Source organism: Somniosus microcephalus, chromosome 14 (assembly GCF_052327205.1).
Source record: "Somniosus microcephalus isolate GS21.2 chromosome 14, FLI_Smic_1.0, whole genome shotgun sequence".
Taxonomy (NCBI): Eukaryota; Metazoa; Chordata; class Chondrichthyes; order Squaliformes; family Somniosidae; genus Somniosus; species Somniosus microcephalus.
In genome coordinates this window covers 122,898,276-122,918,194 of record NC_141000.1, presented here as the reverse complement: position 1 = coordinate 122,918,194, position 19,919 = coordinate 122,898,276, and the positions used below count along the sequence as shown (strand labels likewise).

At 48.2% G+C, this 19,919-nt stretch overlaps 1 long non-coding RNA gene across 12 annotated transcripts in view; it reads left to right on the top strand.

Annotated features, from left to right (window-relative positions):
- The window catches only part of LOC147107890 (uncharacterized), a 420,818-nt gene that overhangs the window by 382,044 nt on the left and 18,855 nt on the right, over window positions 1-19,919 (top strand). For 4 of the 12 annotated variants that reach the window (XR_015080901.1, XR_015080904.1, XR_015080903.1 and 1 more), the window contains one exon: window positions 8,487-8,564. The exons of the other annotated variants lie outside the window; for them this stretch is intronic. This is a non-coding gene — a long non-coding RNA (uncharacterized LOC147107890). The remainder of the gene's footprint in view (window positions 1-8,486; window positions 8,565-19,919) is intronic. 12 annotated transcript variants of the gene reach the window in all.

The following is a 19,919-nucleotide window of genomic DNA, read 5'->3' as shown; positions in this document are numbered from 1 at the left end:
TTTCCAATGTGCACCCATGTAATACTCGCAGTGTTGTAGTGATGTCAGAGCTGAGCCAGCTAACAGGATCCTTAAAAATCCATTTGTTGTTGCAAAAACTGTTAGCAAGCTTAAAGTTACATAGAATTTACAGCAATTAACCTCCTACCAAGTGTTTTCCTTCAGAAGATAGAAGTGTACTGATAAATGTCACATAAAAGAGGACCCAGGTAAGAGGAGGGGTGATCCAGGCTGCAGCTGTACTCTGCTCTTGTGATAGGAGAAAATCAACATTTGCTGAACTATTTATTGACTATTATACTTTGGAGGAAGATAATTTGGCAAACTCATCTAATCGAGGCAATAATAGAAAGAATAGAGAGAAAGAACTTGCATTTCTATAGCGCCTTTCACGACCTCAGGACGTCCCAAAGCGCTTTACAGCCAATGAAGTGCGTTCGAAGTGTAGTCACTGTTGTAATGTAGGAAACGCAGCAACCAATTTGCGCACAGCAAGATCCCACAAACAGCAATGTGATAATGACCCGATAATTTTTTTTAGTGATGTTGGTTGAGGGATAAATATTGGCCCATTGTAAAATAAAGAAAGAAAGAAAGAGTAATTTATTCCTGGAATGATGCCTAGAATATAAACGGCCCGCTTTCCAATACCACTCCGTCTCCCTCCATCTCGCCTACCTTCAAAAGCTTCCTGAAAGCTTATCACCTCGCTATTCCTCCCTAAACTGCACTACTTCCTGCTCACTGCCCATCTCTCCCCGCCTACAAGGTGCCCTAAGACAATTACTGACATGAGGCGGGGAGGGGGTTAGGTTAAGGGGAGGTGTTCAAAAGTGTTTAATAAAGAGGTGTAAAAAATGATGAGCAGTTTTGGTCGAGTAGATCGGGAGAAACTGTTTCCAGTGGCAGGAGGGTCGGTAACCAGGGGACACAGATTGAAGATAATTGGCAAAAGCACCAGAGGGGAGATGAGGAGAATTTTTTTTACGCGGCGAGTTGTTGTGATCGGGAACGCGCTGCCTGAAAGGGCGGTGGAAGCAGATTCAATAGTAACTTTCAGAAGGGAATTAGATATATACTTGGAAAAGGAAACATTTTCAGAGCTATGGGGAAAGAGCAGGAGAGTGGGACTAATTGGATAGCCCTTTCAAAGAGCCGGCACAGGCACGATGGGCTGAATGGCCGCTTCTGAGTTGTATCATGCGATGATTCTATGATTAAGTTAGTTTAAATGTAAGAAGTCACACAACACCAGGTTATAGCCCAACAGCTTTATTTGAAATCACAAGCTTTCGGAGCGCTGCTCCTTCACCTGACGAAGGAGCAGCGCTCCGAAAGCTTGTGATTTCAAATAAAGCTGTTGGACTATAACCTGGTGTTGTGTGACTTCTTACATTTGTCCACCCCAGTCCAACACCGGCATCTCCACATCATAAGTTAGTTTACACAGTATATGCTGGCAGATCCTGTGGCATGGAGGTTTGGGGCCCTCCGTACGGGGTGATTCCACGATCCAGCCCTTCCTAGCGGGGGAGAGACACTCGCACGGAGCAAATTTGGGAAATCACGGGTGCGAGGCCCAAGATTTCCATGATATAAAAGCCTGGAAGATGGGAAGGCTGAGGGAGGTGAGGGTCTCCACAGTCCTGGGAAGGAATGAGTTAGAGCAGGAGATGAATCTTTTAGGATTAGTACACTATTCATTCACCTCAGGAGTTGAGGTTCAAATCCAAGTCAATTTGATGGGAAGGAAGTTTCTCTCTGTGAGAATCCGACGTTAAATGATCTGATTAATTATAACCCAGTTCCTAATGGACATGCGCCCCATAGAACAAAACTGCACAAAGTTAATAATCTCAATCGGAGGAGGACCAGGGATGGCTCCAGTGGGAAATGGAGAAATGTCACACTGATGCAGCAGAGGGTTCTTGTCTAAGGTCCAAAGCTTTTCAGCACATTCTTAGGACAGTTAGCAGAGTGGGAACTTTACATTTAAGAGGACTGAATTATCAGGAAAGACTTAGAAAATGTGTGCTTTTCAAGCTTGACCGATTTGACCCTGAGCTGAGCTTCCCACCATATATCCATTCCATCACCAAGACCGCCTATTTCCACCTCCGCAACATCGCCCGTCTCCGTCCCTGCCTCAGCTCATCTGCTGCTGAAACCCTCATCCATGCCTTTGTTACCTCCAGACTTGACTACTCCAATGCTGGCTTCCCACCTTTCATCCTCTGTAAACTTGAGCTCTGGTGCCAGTATCCTAACTCGCACCAAGCCCCGCTCACCCATCGCCCCTGTACTTACTGACCTACATTGGCTCCTGCTCTGGCAAAGCCTCGATTGTAAATGATCATTCTTGTTTCCAAATCCATCAGTGGCTTCATCCCTGCCTATCTCTGTAACCTTCCTCTAGTCCTACAATCTTCCGAGATCTCTGCGCTCCTCCATTCTGGCAACGTGTGCATCCTTGATTTCCATCGCTCCACCATTGGCGGCCGTGCCTTCAGCTGCCTGGGCCCCAAGCTCTGGAATTCCCTCCCTAAACCTCTCCGCCTCGCTACCTCTCTCTTCTTCTTTAAGACGCTCCTTAAAACCTACCTCTTTGACCAAGCTTTTGGTCGCCTGTCCTAATATCTCCTTATGTGGCTCGATGTCAAAATTTGTTTGATATAGTTAAAGGTGCATCACAAATGCAAGTTGTTGTTGTTGTTGTTGCATAAGAACATAAGAAATAGGAGCAGGAGTCGGCCATTCAGCCCCTCGAGCCTGCTCCGCCATTCAGTCAGATCATGGCTGATCTTCGACCTCAACTCCACTTTCCTGCACTATCCCCATATCCCTTGATTCCAAAAATCTATCGATCTCAGCCTTGAATATACTCAAAGACTCAGCATCCACGCTCCTCTGGGGTAAAGAATTCCAAAGATTCACAACCCTCTGAGTGAAGAAATTTCTCCTCATCTCAGTCCTAAATCGTCGACCCCTTATCCTGAGACTGTGACCCCTGGTTCTAGACTCTCCTGGCCTACTCCTGCTCCTATTTCTTATGTTCTTATATCACCCAGTATTCAACTAGTCAGTTCCTTTCATCGCAGAATGCTCTCTGAATTAATTCCCTAATTCCGAATAGTCAAGGTGAACAGTTAAGGAATTCCTGAGTGCAATTATCTAACGGCGGAAGGTAAATTGAAGGCTTCCTTACACGACTGTTGTATGTGCGTTGTGCTGGTAACTACATTCTGGAACATTCCGTACCCCAGATTGTAGAAAGTCTAGTCAGACTAGACTGTGTGCAAACTAGTATACTGGCGGGGAGAGTCTCAGGAACTCTTCAGACTGAAATCACTATGGGTCTCTCCTTTGGGCCGTTCAATAAAATCACCCTTTACATGTTGCACCGTGGACATGATCTTCCCTTTGCCAATATCCTGGACTAATTGTGCAGCTTTTTCAAAGAGCTGGCACAGGCACGATGGGCCAACTGGCCTCCTACAGAACTGTATCATAGCTGGAGTATTGTCTTCAATTCTGGGCACCACATTTTAGGAAGGATGTCAAGGCCTTGGAGAGGGTGCGGAAGAGATTTACTGGAATGGTACCAGGGATGGGGTTCAATTATGTGGAGAGACTGGAGAAGCTGGGGTTGTTTCCCTCAGAGCAGAGAAGGTTCAGAGGAGATTTGATGGAGGTGATCAAAATCATGAATGGTTTTGATAGGATAAATAAGGAGAAGTTGTTTCCAGTGGCAAAATGGTCAGTAACCAGAGGACACAGATTTAAGGTGATTGGCAAAAGAACCAGAGGGGACATGAGGAAACAGTTTTTTACGCAGCGAGTTGTTGTGATCTGGAATGCGCTGCCTGAAAGGGCGGTGGAAGCAGATTCAATAGTGACTTTCAAAAGGGAATTGGAGAAATACTTGAAGGGAAAAAATTTGCAGGACTATGGGGAGAGAGCAGGGGGAGTGGAATAATTGAATAGCTCTACCAAAAAGTTGTCACAGGCATGATGGGCTGAATGGCCTCCTTCTGCGATGTAATTCTGTAACACTGAATCTGTCTCTGAGAATCAGGAAGCATCTTAATCAGAACTGTGGTGAATTTTCAATGCCTCGCGCAAAAACTATAGGATAACTCTTCGGAGGCTGGATCCCTGGCCCAGAATCTCACTCCAAAGGAAGTACAGATGGGAGAATTAGGCACGGGGATCAATATCCCTGATCTGAGACTCTTACGATTTTCTATAAGTTAAAGTTAATGGCCGGAAAAGCGAGAGTGCCGCAGATCGGACTAACTGAAGTCGTGTAACCAGTTCTTCGACCCAGGTTCCCACCAGTCGAGAGTCCACACCAGGGATGGACTCTCCAAAACTTTGCCCTTAATGCCTCCATAATTCTCAGCTAGTGATCGATAGCCTCGTTCCTGCTTGGACTTCAGAGGTGAGAGTTCATCCAGGCGGCCCACTCCTGATTGCTCGCCAGTGACTCCTGCTGGGCGTTGCTGGTATTCCAGTGTCAAGGCGAGGCAGGATCGGGCCTGGTTTCGAGGCCACCCTTGGTCTAATAGGCTGACAAAGCTCACAGAGGCAGTACGTCATGTCCATTGAGCCAAGTAAGCACCAGAGGCCAAGAGTGGTAGCACAGTAAGAATCGCTTCAGGACAAAAGAGAGAAGACTTGGTGGAGGGAGTGGGGAAAGAGGAAGAAAGTTCCAATTTTTATTGATGGAAGCCTCCTCCACATTTTTCAGAGCGTAGACCCTGAGCTGCCAAACACATCAGCCTCAGCCAACCCTTCTTAACCAGATGAGAGAGGAAAGGGGTTTTGTGCTTTAGAAAAGCAGAGAAATTCCTGCTACAGCCTCATAAAACACAGCCATCATAAACTCCCCACCCCTCCTCCCCCCACAAATTAAAACTCAACGCCATCTTCTCAGAACGTGGCTACCCGTGGGTGCTTCCCGGCTCCACTGGTGAGGATTGGTCGGGGTGGGGGCGGGGGGGCCCCCCCCCTCTCCGCATCCGAACAGGCGTTTTGTTCACCTTTGAACCCACAAATACCTTCTCCAGATGCACGAGAATCGAACAATGCGAAAAATCACCCTGGCTCAGCCAAAGCAGGTCCAGCTGGAAAAAGGCCCGCTTTTTTTGTGCAAGTCATTGATTACAGCTGTGTTTCAACTGATGTGACAGTTGAAAAATAAATTGCGAGATTAGGGAACCGTAATAAATGGCTCTTTGTCGAGCAGGGGCTGGAGGCGTTCTGCAGAGGCTGAAAGTACTACGTTGAACCCGTTTTGATACCAATTCGCTCGAGCCACTTATATGTCAACTCCGGAAGGATTGGGCTTTTTGCGTCGCGCTTTCATCCCCTGTGTCGGCCGTGGCTCAGTGGGTAGCATTCTCTGCCTCTGAGTCAGAAGGTTGTGGGTACATAGCCCTTCTCCAGAGACATGAGCACAAAATTCCCGACTGGCTCGCCAAGTACTGAGGGAGTGCTGCACTGTCGGAGGCGCCGTCTTTCGGATGAAACGTTAAACCGAAGCCCCCGTCTGCCCTCTCAGGTGGAACCGAAAGATCTGATGGCACTATTTGAAGAAGAGCAGGGGTGTTCTGTCCAATATTAATCCCTCAACCCACATCATTAAAACAGATTATCTGGTCATTCACAGAATCACAGAATCACAGAATCCCCACAGTGCAGATAGAGGCCATTTCGGCCCATCGAGCCTGCACCGACACATATCGCACCCTATCCCCGTAACCCCACGTGTTTAATCCCCTAACACTAAGGGTCAATTTATCATAGCCAAATCAACCTAACCCGCACATCTTTGACATTATCACATTGCTGTTTGTGGGGGCTTGCTGTGTGCAAATTGGCTGCCTCGTTTCCTACATTACAACAGTGACTCCACTTCAAATGTATTTCATTGGGTGTCAAGCACTTTGAGATGTCCTGGGGTTGTGAAAGGTGCTATAGGAATGCACCTTCCCATGTCCTCCAGAGGATGCTGACTCACCGTGACTCTATGGCCTATGGCTGCCTTCTGCTACCTCATCCAAATTGGCCAACCTTAACTTGCGAGTCGTCACCCCCCCCACCATGCAATCATTTTGAGGTCGGCCATCATGGCTCCATTTTGCTCCCAGAAACCTCTGTTGGTCCACAAGTCTGTGCGGTTCCCGGTTTAGTCTTTGGACCAGGGTGTGTCGGCAATCCCCAGTTCCCAGCTACCTGCCAGGATGGCCTAGTCTGTAGTTCGACCCCCAACCCCTCCCCTCCACCCCCTCAGTCAGCCAAACCGAGCTCCACCATTGGTGCGAAACATCACGACAGAGCCTCAACCAACCCTTATAGGAAAAGGAGGAGGACATTCAGCCCCTCTAGCCATTCAGTGAGATCAAGGCTGATCTGTATCTTAGCTCCATCCACCTGCCTTGGCTCCATATCCCTTAATACTCTTGGCTAGCAAAAAAAATCAGCTGCTTCATGTGGGAGAGAGATCCACACTTCTACCACCCTTTGCATGAAGAGGTGTTTCCTAATGTCTCTCCTGAGTCCACATACGTGCACTTTCCAGTAGGGTAGGTATCTGCATTGTAACAAGGAACCAATTCCCCCCTCCCCCACCCCTCTCCCTCCTCCTGAACCAGCAACACTGCACCCCAACTGTTGTCCCGGCTCAGATCAGCTCTACCCGTGATGACCCGGGTTTGATCGCCAGTCCGTGACAAGTAAGCTCATCTCCGCCAGAGCGAGTCAGTACAGTTGGCCTCAGTGTCCCTGGCCTAGAGAGCCAGCGCTCCTTCTTTTGACTGCTACCCAGCTGGGAAGGTGCCCCACACAGCCGAATAGCTACCAACGCTCAACGCCTGGGTTTCTCAGGCGCAGAATGGCCACTTGGGCGGACCGGTGTCTGTGGACACGTATCGCGGGGGGGCTGACCAGCGCCATCAGATGAGACAAATAAGAGGAGAATTTTCAAAGGAGTGGAAGGAAATAAGCGTGTTATTCCCGTAGTAATTGCTGGCTGGAAGGTTTTTTTTTTGCTAGCACAGCAGATCTAGTCATCAATTCACAGGAGCTCCAGTCTCTGCAGATAGGGAGCTAATCGATCTGTCTGGCACTGGCAGCTTCCCTTACGCTGTGTCACAAGCTTTCTTCACTGTTTGATGAAGGCCCACCCGCCGGACCTCGCACGAGATCAATGCCATTGATTTTTTTTTTAAGAGGGGGAGGGGTGGGAACGAGGGATGGTGAGGGCGGGGGGGGGGGTGCGGTGGGAGAAAATAGATCGACAGAAGAATCCTGGATCTTCAACTTAACAGCCAATTCAGGAACTGGGTGTTGTGTGTGTATGTGTAAAATATAGATGTATGTGTGTATGTATAGATATTTTATATATATGTGTGTGTGTGTGTGTGTGTGTGTGTGTGTGTGTGTGTGTGTGTGTGTGTGTGTATGTATATGGTTGTGTATGTATGTGTATATATATATGTGTGTGCGCGTGTGTATAATATGTATATATCTGTGTGTTTGTAGATATGTATATATTTATATGTAAGCTGAATTGGAGGGGATTACAATGGTTAGATTCTTCCAAGTGTTAAGTCTGTGGGTCTTTGTTTGAAACGGAAGATGGACTGCAAGAGACGAGACCCTTTCCTTGGGCTTTCTTGACAGTAGTAATAGAGCAGATTGATTGCAGTGTCTGCGATTCCGTCTTATATTGATTCTATCTGGTCCGCATTCCCAACGGGACTCGCAGGCTCTTCCAAAAAAGGAGGCGGCATACTTGAACCTGGCCACCATTACAGGTCGACACTCTTTATCTCTCTCTCTCTCTCGTGTTATTTTGACACCTGATCTTGACTTTAATTCATTTCGTTTGCTTTTTATTTCTTTTTTTTTAAATGATACGCTACTGCAGTCAGGTGTCAGTGCCATGTTAAACATGTCAGATCTCTTTTTGTTTTAAGGAGAAACGGACTCGTCCATTTGCCTCCCCTTGACTCTGGTTTGCAAGGACTGTACGTTACTGTTGAGAGAAGCAGCTCTGTGTGCAAGCGAGAGGGGCAGCTCAGTTGGCCATAAGCTCTAGCCGAACGATTATTATCCGAGTGCGTGTGTGTGTTTTATTTATTTATTTATTTATTTAGCGTGATCGCCAGACTGAGGTCGCGACCCCAATTTGTCTGGGGCATTGTGGGTAGGGCGAGGGAGGGAGCAAAAAAAAATCTAGAGGGATAAAGGCCAAGGATGCGGGAACGGTTTAACCGAGTGGGTCTGAGTTGAGGGGAGAACAAGCTGAAAGGCATCTGTGCGAGACGTGGGTAGCAGACAGGAGACAGAACCACCCCCCCCCCCCCCACCCACCCACTCCTCACACAACGCACCCAATGATGTGACCAGGGCTTTCCTCTTCCTTTCCTTTTCCTTAAATATCTTTTATGAGTTTGTTTTTTCTCTTTTAAAATTGTCAGAAGAATCAAATGGTTAAAAACCATAGCTCGCAGCGTCTGTCAGCCTTCACTGTGCGGAGTGCCGATTATACCAGCAGGGTAAGGGTTAATGATTTGTTTGCACTGTGCATTTCTTGCTGTATGTTGCTCTTGCGATGTATTTTATTTTAGTTTCGTCTGCACCTTTTTCTCTCTCTCTCTCTCTCTCTCTCTTCCTCTGTTTTTTTCTCTCTGTCTATCTTTGTCTCTCATTCTTTCTTTCTGGCTCTCTCCCTCTCTCCAGACTGTCTGTCTGTTTAACTCCATTTCTCTTTGAGGGCTTTTCTCTCTCTGCTGGTTTTCTGTGTCTCTGTCTTGCTTTCTCTCTCTCTATCTCTGGCTGTCTGTTCTCCCTCCGTCTCTAGTTCTCTGCCAGCCTTTACTTTTTGGAGTCTGTCTCCCTCTTTCTCTCTCCGTGTCTAGGTATCTTTCTCTCTCTCTCTGTCATTTTTTTTGTTTGGCCTCTGTCTTGATATCTTGCTGACTCTCTTCTGACTCGCTTCTGTCTTATGTCTCTGTCTCTATTTGTTTTGTTTTCTGTCTCTGTCTGACTCTGTCTTGCTCGCCATCTTCCTCTCTGTCTTGCTCTCTGTCTCTCTTTCTCTCTCTCCACCCCTCCATCTTGCTTCGCTGTCTGACTCTGTCTTGCTCTCTCTCACGCTTACTCTCTGTCTCTGTATGACGGTCCTGCTTTTCTTATGTCTCTCTCTGTCTTGCTCTCTTTCTCTCTCTCTCTTGCTTTCTCTCTCTCTTGATCTCTTTCTAACTCTCTCTTTCTGTCCCTCTCTCTCTCTTTCTGCCTCTCTCTCTTGCTCCCTCCCTGTCTTTGTCCGACTCTTTTTTTTAATCTGGTGAATAGGTTGTTTCTGTGGTGATTGATCTGTACCCTCTTCGGTTAGAGCACTGCTAGTTCAGTTAGAGAGAGGGGGAGAGATTGGGGATGGCGGGTGGTGGGGGAGAGAATAAATATTGTCTTCTTCAGGAAAAAAATAACCTTTGTTGTGTTCAAATTCCCACCATCAACATGGCCAAAGACCTGTTGCCGAAGAAGCAATTTTATATCAGGATGGTTAACTGCGGTGCAGCAGTGCATGTTGGGATGTGACCATGTGTCTTGACGTAAATGATACCAGGGAGTTCACTCTCTGCCCCTGCAAAGAAAACCCCACTCCCTCTATTTTATCCAGCGAACGCAATTGATCTTTAAAAACATACTAACCCCTAACGACACAAACAATAAACTGGGGGCGGGAAGAACGGGACGAGAAGCTAATGATGGTATTTGAAATTATGAAGCTTGTATTCCAATACTTAAAAAATGTCTTTAGTCAAGTATGCAAATCAAGAAAGGATTATAGGGAGACAGAGAGAAGAGAAAAATATAGATAGGAAGAGATAGAGAGATACAATAAGGAAGGGAAGGAGAGAGGGGAGAGAGATACAGGAAGGAAGGGAGAGAGAGAGGGAGAGGAGAGGTACATTCAGGAAGAAAAAGAGACAGACAGAGAGAGGAGGAGTTAGAGAAACAGAAGTGATAAAGATGGAAGAGAAATAAAGACGGAAAGAGCTAGAGGCACGGGGAGGAGAGATACAGACAGGAAGAGATAGAAAACAGGAGGAGAGAGAGGAACCAGGAAGAATTAGTGAGATACAGACAGGAAGAGGTAGAATGAGATAGAAATAGGGAGAGATAAAGAGAAAGGACAGAGAGAAAAAGAAACACGGTGAGATAGAGAGAGAAGTGAAAGAGATATAGACAGGGAGGAAATATAGAAAGCTACAGGGAGAAATAGAGACAGAGAGGAGAGGGAGAGCTAGAGACCGAGAGAGGAAAGAGATAGGGATAGATGGAGAGAGAGGAAAGAAATAGAGAGGCAGGGAGAGATAGGGACAGCTATAGAGGAGAGAGATAGAAGAAGACAAGAGGCAGGATATAAAGAGGGAGATAAAGGTACAGAAGGGGAGAGAGGTAGAGAGAGGAGAGACAGGGAAATATAAAAAGAGATGGAAATAGAGGAGAGAAATATAGTGAGCAGGAAGAGATAGAAAGATACAGGAAAGAAGAGGAGAGAGGGAGAGAGATAGAGGCAGGAAGAGAGAGAGAGAGACAGGGGAAGACAGGCAAAGACAGGACATTGGAGAGAGACCGGGAGAAGATTATAATTCAATCCCTTGGAATACATATGGTTAGATAGATGGATGGACCAATAGATAGATAAAGAGACAGACAGAGACAGACAGAGATTCTGTCCCCTTTGTATAGACAGAGAGAGAATATGTTAAATTGCTGTTGAATTGCAAAGTCTGAGAATCTGCGGGCATCCTTCCTTTTCTGTATCACGTGATATTCCTGAGGCACAGAGAAAGGATGAAAGTATTTCTGTATTTCTCCGAGGCTGGCTTCGCAGACTCTGTGTGGAGATGCATCGTATTGATTAGAAAGGAGATGATTGTCGGTGGTGCCGGTCATGTATTTGTGTGTATGGGGAGTGCGGGGAGTGGGGAGTGAGGAGTGGGGGTATGAGGGGTGTGGGGAGTGAGGGGTGGGGGGGGGGTGTGAGGGGTGGGGGGTGTGGGGGATCTGTCAACTTGGTGCAGCACATTCGCTCTCCCAGAAAGGGATGGGAGTGAGTGACACATCCGATCTGAGAAATCACCGAGCAGTGAGAGATGGGAAAAGAAAAGGAATTTGGGAATGAAATAGAAAGAAGGAAATTGTTTTTTTTCTCCTGTGTGTGTATATGTTTGTATGTGTACATGTGTATGTGTGTGTGTGTGTGTGTGTGTATCTGTTTGTGTGCATACATGTGTCTGTTTGTATGCGTGCGTGTTTGTGTGTCTGTGTGTGCGTGTGCGTGTGCGCCTGTGTCTGTGACCTGCAAGGGCCAGAGCTTTTTAGCTCTGCTCTGAAATCCTGCAGTCCCAGTGGCTTTGAGCAGGCAGATTGATGCTAGGTCTGTGAGTTAATGATGAGACAGTCGAAATACCAGCCGATTATACACCCCCCCTGCCACCCCACACACACACATACACACACACACACACACACACACACACACCCAGTGTGAGTCAGCATCCTCCCTGATCCCTTGCATTCTTGGAGATGGCCAAGACAGTCAGCAACAAGGTACGTTGGAAATGATATGCGACTGATTTTAATCTTTGGAGCTTGAGATCTATTCCCACAGGAGGAGCGAGAGAGAGAGAGAGAGGGGGGGAGGGGGGGGGGGAGAGCGAGAGAGAGGAAGCATTTGATTAAGATCACATTTACATCGCAACAGAAAAAAACAGTCCTTTAAAATGTATTTTATTTTACAGCTCACTGCTTCTTGCAGCACAGGGACCGTAGAAAGCGCTCAGGAAAAAGAAACAATAATTAAATGCTTTGCTAAACATCCTTTGAATTATTCTCGCGACACCTAATTTTTTTTTCCTGTCGGAAACACGGAGCGCTGCTCTCTTAGGCAAACGGTGCTGTGCGGTGTCAATGTAACAGCGTCGAAACAGAGCCACGGCAAGGATAGGAATCGGGCTGAGCTGATTTGCAATACAGTCTTTTAGGAGGCATGTGGACTTTGTTGGAAATCTGAGTGAGGCGGCGCAGTGAGAGACAAGCTTTCATTTTTCTGTTTCACGGCAAAAAAAAACCGAGACGCGGTGAGGAAGGAGAAAAGGGACAAAGAGGAAAAAAATGTGCCGTCTCATTTTCTTCCTTTTTAAAGGCCCTTGTTCGTACTGTCGCTGATGTGCGTATGTGTTTATTTTTTTTGTTGTTTTCCTATGTCTCGCTGCAGAGGAGAAAACAAACGGCCAATATTGATCTCTAATGTAACGGCAGACAGACTAATGATCTGAGCAGAATCTGGGCGAGATTCCCAGGGGCTGCCTCTCAGCCACGATACTGCAGTGATACATTCTGTCTGTCTCTCTTTCTCTCTCTCTCTTTCTTTCTCTCTCTCTCTCGCCCTGAATAAGGGCACAAACTCTCAGCTCTCTCCTCTACTCTTGTGTCATGGGGTTTGCTTGGTGAATCCTTTCGACTACGCCGATCGCCTTTTTGAGCTAAGATGTGCCTGTAAGCATCTTGCAAGTTTCCTCAAAGGCTAACTAGCTGTTGATGGGGGTGTGTGTGTGTGTCTCTGTGTGTGTGTCTGTGTGTGTCGCGGGGTGGGGGTGGGGGGAGGGCGCGGCGGGCGGTGGTGGGTGGGGTTGTCTGGCGTCCACTTACGGTCTCTGTCGCTGAGATTGGGGGCGGAGGTTGTGTTAAGGGAGCCGGGAGAGGACAATGTCACCTCGGTGCCGGTGAAGTTATTTTAAACGGAAAAACCTTCTGAAGGGATCCCGTCCCCAGCAGAGTCCCAGGATCGGGAGAAAGCCGTGGCTTTTTTTGTTTGAGGCTCCGGCACCTTACCCCAGCTACCGCACCTGCAAAAATCAAATCAATCGGGTGCGTGATTTGGAAGCCAGAGAGAATAACCAGGGTGGGGGGGGGGGGTGGGGGGCGGTGTTGGGTGGGGGTGAAGCGAGGAGCTGTGGCTTAGGAATCGTGCTGTCTGCTGTAAGTCTGCGCTGCCGTTCTCCCTTTTAACTCCTTTGTAACTGATTAAATATTAAATAAAAGATTATTTATTTGCCCTCGAGACCAGTTGTATTCGTGCAGTTGTGTGAGGGGGGGGGGGGGGTCAATTTTTCCCCTTGATTTTTCCCGTTGTTTTCCGTCGAAAGTGGGGGGAGGGGGTTAAAAAGGCTTCCAGCTGCGAAAGCGGGGAATGTGATTAGACGGCGTGTGAGAGTGCGGGTGCCTTTGACTGGTTGAACGACACGGTCCGGACAAGCCGAGGAGAAGGCTGAAGACGATGGCGGGACTTCTCCCAGTCCCTGAGACCCTAACTTGTGAGTCTGTCCTCTGTTAAATGTCACAAGTTAGGTTCTTGGGATCTGGGCGGAGGGCACTGACAACCTCAGACCCGGGCGAGGATCACCACCCCGACACCCCCAACCCACCCTTGACATGAAGGAGCAGCGTGGTGAGGAGAATCGGGCCCCTGCGTCAGTTCACAATTCCGCAATTGTGTGAAGTTAACCACCAAATCATTAAATCATTTTTATTTTTTTGCCTTTGGGATGGTTTTTCTTTCCCGGTGTAAAAGGTACGATCTAAACACGAGGTGCTGGTGTTTAAGTGTGGGGGGGGGGGGAAGGGAGGGTAGGAGTGGGGGCCCATTTAAAACCGACAGCTGCGGTCGAGGTAATGGTTGTCGCCGAGACATTTTTTGGGGGGGTGCGTTGGGGTCAAGGTCGAAGGTCGCACATCTGTCCCACCGACCCTTGTCCTCACTGTCCTGTCAGGTTGGTGTGAAGTGAGCGGTAAAGGGGGGGGGGGGGTGGGGGGAGGGGGTCTGTGTCCGGCTTCTGTTGTGTCTGGCTGTTCGGAGAGGAGGGAGGGGGGGAGGTCCAGAATCGATAGCTGAGAAGAGCTTGGGGGTTATCAAGGATGTGGAAGAGCAAGGGGAAAAGGGGGAAACATCACCCTCACTCACAGTTTCGACCTGTCTCCAAATCTTGGCGAATCCAGTGTTATGAATGCAAAATTCAGCCACTTGAAATTCACTGGGGAAAACCTGGCTCATTGTAGACTAAGCCTATGAGGCCCAATCACAGTCTACACCTTGCCCCCCATTAACCCCCTGTCCCTCACCCCAAAAATAACCTGATTGAGACGCCCCGTCTGAATCAAACAGATGGCTTTATTGCAAAGGAAGATTTTTAACCCTTTTCTCTAGTCAATCCAGGACTTACGGGGTTTAAATTCCTCCACAGTCTATTTTTAGCACCTTACAGGGCTATAGTTTTTTCTTTATAACAGAGGTTCCGTTTCCTATGATTTCACCTCAGAATTCTTTCGTCTTTCAATCAATTTCTTTCTTTCTCGTTTTTTGCAACTCGGTGACATTCCTCCTGCTCACCCTGCGTCATTCTCCACACACACTGCCTCCCTCTCCCTCTCCCTCTCCCCCTCTACTGGTCCCGGCTCTGGTCAGTGCCAGGTGCCTGTACACCACATTGAGGAAGGTCCCACTCGCTTCACTCCCAAAACAAGCCCTCAGGCATAAAATGGTCTGGTGCCAACAAAATGGAGACTCAGTCTGTCCTCTCGGAAGGGTTCGCCCATCGGGTCTCAACACACTAACACACGGTTTCTCCCCTCATCTCTTTAAGGCGTGGGATCTTTGCTTGGGGATCGTCTCCACAGTGACCGTCCTTCCGTCCAATGCCTCTCCACAGTGGCCTGTGTGACCTAGACAGTAAGCGGCGGCAGGCTATTTGACCATCGGAGGCGGATCACAGCTGAGCTCGATCTACCCCACACTGACATCCACCCTCTCGAACACGCACACCCGCGCGCGCACTCCTTCCAGCAGGTGGCACTGGCTAATGATTAGGACAAGGAACCCTGGTTGGTTTTCTCTGACAGGAGTCAGTAATGTTAGCCGGGCTCAGTGGGTAGCAATCTTGCACCTGGGTCAGAAGTTCAAGCCCCACACTGAGCACAGAATCCAGGCTGACACTCCCAGGGCCGTACTGAGGGAGTGCTGCACTGTCGGAGGTGCCATCTTTTGGAAGAGACGTTAAACCGAGGCCCCGTCTGCCCCCTCAGGTGGACGTAAAAGATCCCATGGCACTATTTCAAAGAAGAGCAGGGGGAGTTCTTTTCCCAGTGTCCTGGCTAATCTTCAACCAACACCTAAAAAAAACAGTTTATCCAGTCATTGGCACATTGCTGTTTTTGGGATCTTGCTGTGCACAAATTCTCTGCTGCGTTTCCTACATTACAACAGTGACTATATTGCAAAAGTACTTCATTGGCTGTAAAGCGCTTTGGGACATCCTGAGGTTATGAAAGGCGCCATAGAAATGCAAGTTCGTTCTTTTTTTAATGAGTTTTGGTGATTTGTTTAGATGATGATTTGAAATGAATTGAGCCCTGCCAGGTGAGGGAAGGGGTGCGGCTCTGCTCAGTAAACCATTCCATTTGCTTTTCAAAGCAGGATTAGAACGAGCAGATCGTGGGGAACAGACAAAGTTTCCCGTCACGCCTGCGCACACATCCAACTTTCACGCTTCCCTCCACGTGCCAATTACCCTCAGACATGACCGCCCCCCCCCCCCACCCTCCCAGGCACAGGGGCAAACAAGCCACCTGCCCACCAATCCCAATAGCGCTATGGCGAGAGGCGTTTCAGAGTGGCGAATAGGAAGCAGGGGTGGTTGGGGGCAACGGTGTCGCTAAGCTGCGTGGCCGCGCAGAGGTCTGAAGGTCCCGCGCAGGTCACCCACCGGCTTTACGGTGGAAATAACCGCGCATGCGCCGAAAAACTGAATGGGCCGTGCACCGGAAAAAAAAATTACAGGGAACATTGGTTGGGGGCACTGAGGCCAATTGGAGCCCAGGCCGTGATCACCTGACTCGGTGCGGTCCAGTGATCAAACCTTGTGGCCCACGAGGGACTTAGTCCCACAGGAGGCAACACATGTGGCAAACAGAGCCAACGCACACCCTTGAGGCTCAAGAACACGGACGGAATAGTTTACGGGGGGGGGCGGAGAGCATTTTTAGTCAATCTCCTTCCCTCACCCCGCAGAAATATTCCTTTAGACCAATCATTAAAATGTCATTTGTTGACTTACTTTTCTTGTTTGCGTAGTGTCTGCTCAGTAAACAATAACCATGACTTGTTCACCATCGCACAAACTTCACACAGGGTGACGTAAGAAAACTACTAGGCACTTGGTCTGAGCGTTAAACAAGGCTTTAATCAACTGTTTTTCAACATGGAGATGTAGTTGTGTCCTTCACTAGTTCCTGTTAAAGAATGTCCTGAGCAAGCTGGGCCCATGCCCGAGTATTTATACTCTCCCTGGACAGCACCACCAGCAGGCCGCCGAGTATTATTACATAAGTCATTTTCACATGAATGACAAGATTCATGTGACAAGGTATCTGAGCTCATTATATCTTCGGCAGATAGCATATTAGCATACCAACCAGTATCAAACAGATTGCCTCTTCCTCAACCTATCTCTCTTTCTCGCTTTCTCTCTCTCTCTCTCTCTCTCTTCCTCTCGCTATCGCTCTCTCTCCCTTCATCATTAAAATAGATCAAAGGGATTATTTTCCGTTAATGGCCACAAGTACTGACAGGAGTCAGTGATCATGCTGCGCACTCAGCTTCACAAAGCAGGATTAGAACGAGCAGATCCTGGAGAACAGGCGTGAGCAAAGACTCCCGTCACGCCTGCGAGCACTTCGAACTTTCCCGCCTCCCTCCGCATACCAAGTACCCTCAGGCTTGAGCCCCACTTCCCCCAGACATGGGGGCAAACAGACCACCTGCTCACCAATCCCAATAGCGCTCTGTAACCGATTGCTGGGAGTACGGGGTGGTTGGTGGGGGCGGGGGGGATGGTAGGGGGGCGGTGGGTAGGCACGGAAGCAATGAAATGGTGGCATAGGCCTCCTACTACCCAACCTTTTAAAATTTCATTCATGAGATGTGAGCGTCGCTGGCAAGGCCGGCATTTATCGCCCATTCCTAGTTGCCCTTGAGAAGGTGGTGGTGAGCCACTTTCTTGAACCGCTGCAGTCCGTGTGGTGAAGGTACTCCACAGTGCTGTTAGGGAGGGAGTTCCAGGATTGTGACTCAAGGGCGATGAAGGATCGGCGATATATTTCCAAGTCAGGATGGTGCATGTGAAATGGTGGGAGCACCCAGCTGGGATGGAAAGCTATAACCAGGGACTCATGCCAACTTTGAATCAGTTATGAAAACACTAAATTCTTTTAAAATCTGTTTTATTAATAGTGAAAAATAAAAAGCAAGGGTGTGTGGGACTAAGCACGACTGCACTTTGCAACAGCTGACACAGGCACAACGGGCCGAATGGCCTCATTCTGTGCTGTAAGTTTCTAGGCTTCTATGATTCTAAGGCTGAATGATAGTGCCAGGCTAACGTTGCGTAAATTTTCCCAATTCAAGCACCGGCTAGTTCAAGAATGTGACGTCTGACTATCCAGAATATTTAGTTGTTTCATTAACTGATTGGTTCCCTCTGTTTTTTTATACTTTCTCGTGTTCATCAAGATGAGAGACATTAGTCCTCAGAATAGAACAAATTGCCCCATCAAACACTCCCAGGGCAGCAAAGCATGGGTTATATATAGAGTAAAGCTCCCTCTACACTGTCCCATCAAACAATCCCAGGGCAGGTACATTACGAATTAGATACAGAGTAAAGCTCCCTCTTCACTGCCCCATCAAACACTCCCAGGGCAGGTACAGTACGGATTAGATACAGAGTAAAGCTCCGTCTACACTATCCCATCAAACAATCCCAGGGCAGGTACAGCACGGGTTAGATACAGAGTAAAGCTCCCTCTACACGGTCCCATCAAACACTCCCAGGGTGGGTACAGCACGGCTTAGATACAGAGTAAAGCTCCCTCTACACTGTCCCACCAAACACTCCAAGAGCAGATACAGCATGGGTTAGATACAGAGTAAAGCTCCCTCTACACTGTCCCATCAAACACACCCAGGGCAGGTAAAGCACGAGGTTAGATATCGAGTAAAGCTGCCACTACACTGTCCCATCTAACACTCCCAGGGCAGGTACAGCATCGGTTAGAGACAGAGTAAAGCTCCTTCTACACTGCCCCATCAAACACTCCCAAGGCAGGTACAGCACGGGTTAGATACAGAGTAAAGCTCCCTCTACACTATCCCATCAAACACTCCCAGGGCAGGTACAGCACGGGTTAGATACAGAGTAAAACTCCCTCTACACTGTCCCATCAAACACTCCCAGGGCAGGTACAGCACGGGTTAGATACAGAGTAAAGCTCCCTCTACACTGTCCCCTCAAACACTCCCAGGGCAGGTACAGCACAGGTTAGATACAGAGTAAAGCACCCTCTACACTATCCCATCAAACACTCCCAGGGTAAGTACAGCACGGGTTAGATACAGATTAAAGCTCCCTCTACACTATCCCATCAACCACTCCCAAGGCAGGTACAGCACGGTGTTAGATACAGAATAAAGCTCCCTCTACACTGCCCAACAAACACTCCCAGGGCAGGTACAGCACGGGTTAGATACAGAGTAAAGCTCCCTCTACACTGTCCCATCAAACACTCCTAGGGCAGGTACAGCACGGGTTAGATACAGAGTAAAGCTCCCTCTACACTGTCACATCAAACACTCCCATTGTAAGTACAGCACGGGTTAGATACAGAGTAAAACTCCCTCTACAATATCCCATCAAACAATCCCAGTGTAAATACAGCACAGGTTAGCTACAGAGTAAAGCTCCCTCTACACTGTCCCATCAAACAATCCCAGGGCAGGTACATTACGAATTAGATACAGAGTAAAGCTCCCTCTTCACTGCCCCATCAAACACTCCCAGGGCAGGTACAGTACGGATTAGATACAGAGTAAAGCTCCGTCTACACTATCCCATCAAACAATCCCAGGGCAGGTACAGCACGGGTTAGATACAGAGTAAAGCTCCCTCTACACGGTCCCATCAAACACTCCCAGGGTGGGTACAGCACGGCTTAGATACAGAGTAAAGCTCCCTCTACACTGTCCCACCAAACACTCCAAGAGCAGATACAGCATGGGTTAGATACAGAGTAAAGCTCCCTCTACACTGTCCCATCAAACACACCCAGGGCAGGTAAAGCACGAGGTTAGATATCGAGTAAAGCTGCCACTACACTGTCCCATCTAACACTCCCAGGGCAGGTACAGCATCGGTTAGAGACAGAGTAAAGCTCCTTCTACACTGCCCCATCAAACACTCCCAAGGCAGGTACAGCACGGGTTAGATACAGAGTAAAGCTCCCTCTACACTATCCCATCAAACACTCCCAGGGCAGGTACAGCACGGGTTAGATACAGAGTAAAACTCCCTCTACACTGTCCCATCAAACACTCCCAGGGCAGGTACAGCACGGGTTAGATACAGAGTAAAGCTCCCTCTACACTGTCCCCTCAAACACTCCCAGGGCAGGTACAGCACAGGTTAGATACAGAGTAAAGCACCCTCTACACTATCCCATCAAACACTCCCAGGGTAAGTACAGCACGGGTTAGATACAGATTAAAGCTCCCTCTACACTATCCCATCAACCACTCCCAAGGCAGGTACAGCACGGTGTTAGATACAGAATAAAGCTCCCTCTACACTGCCCAACAAACACTCCCAGGGCAGGTACAGCACGGGTTAGATACAGAGTAAAGCTCCCTCTACACTGTCCCATCAAACACTCCTAGGGCAGGTACAGCACGGGTTAGATACAGAGTAAAGCTCCCTCTACACTGTCACATCAAACACTCCCATTGTAAG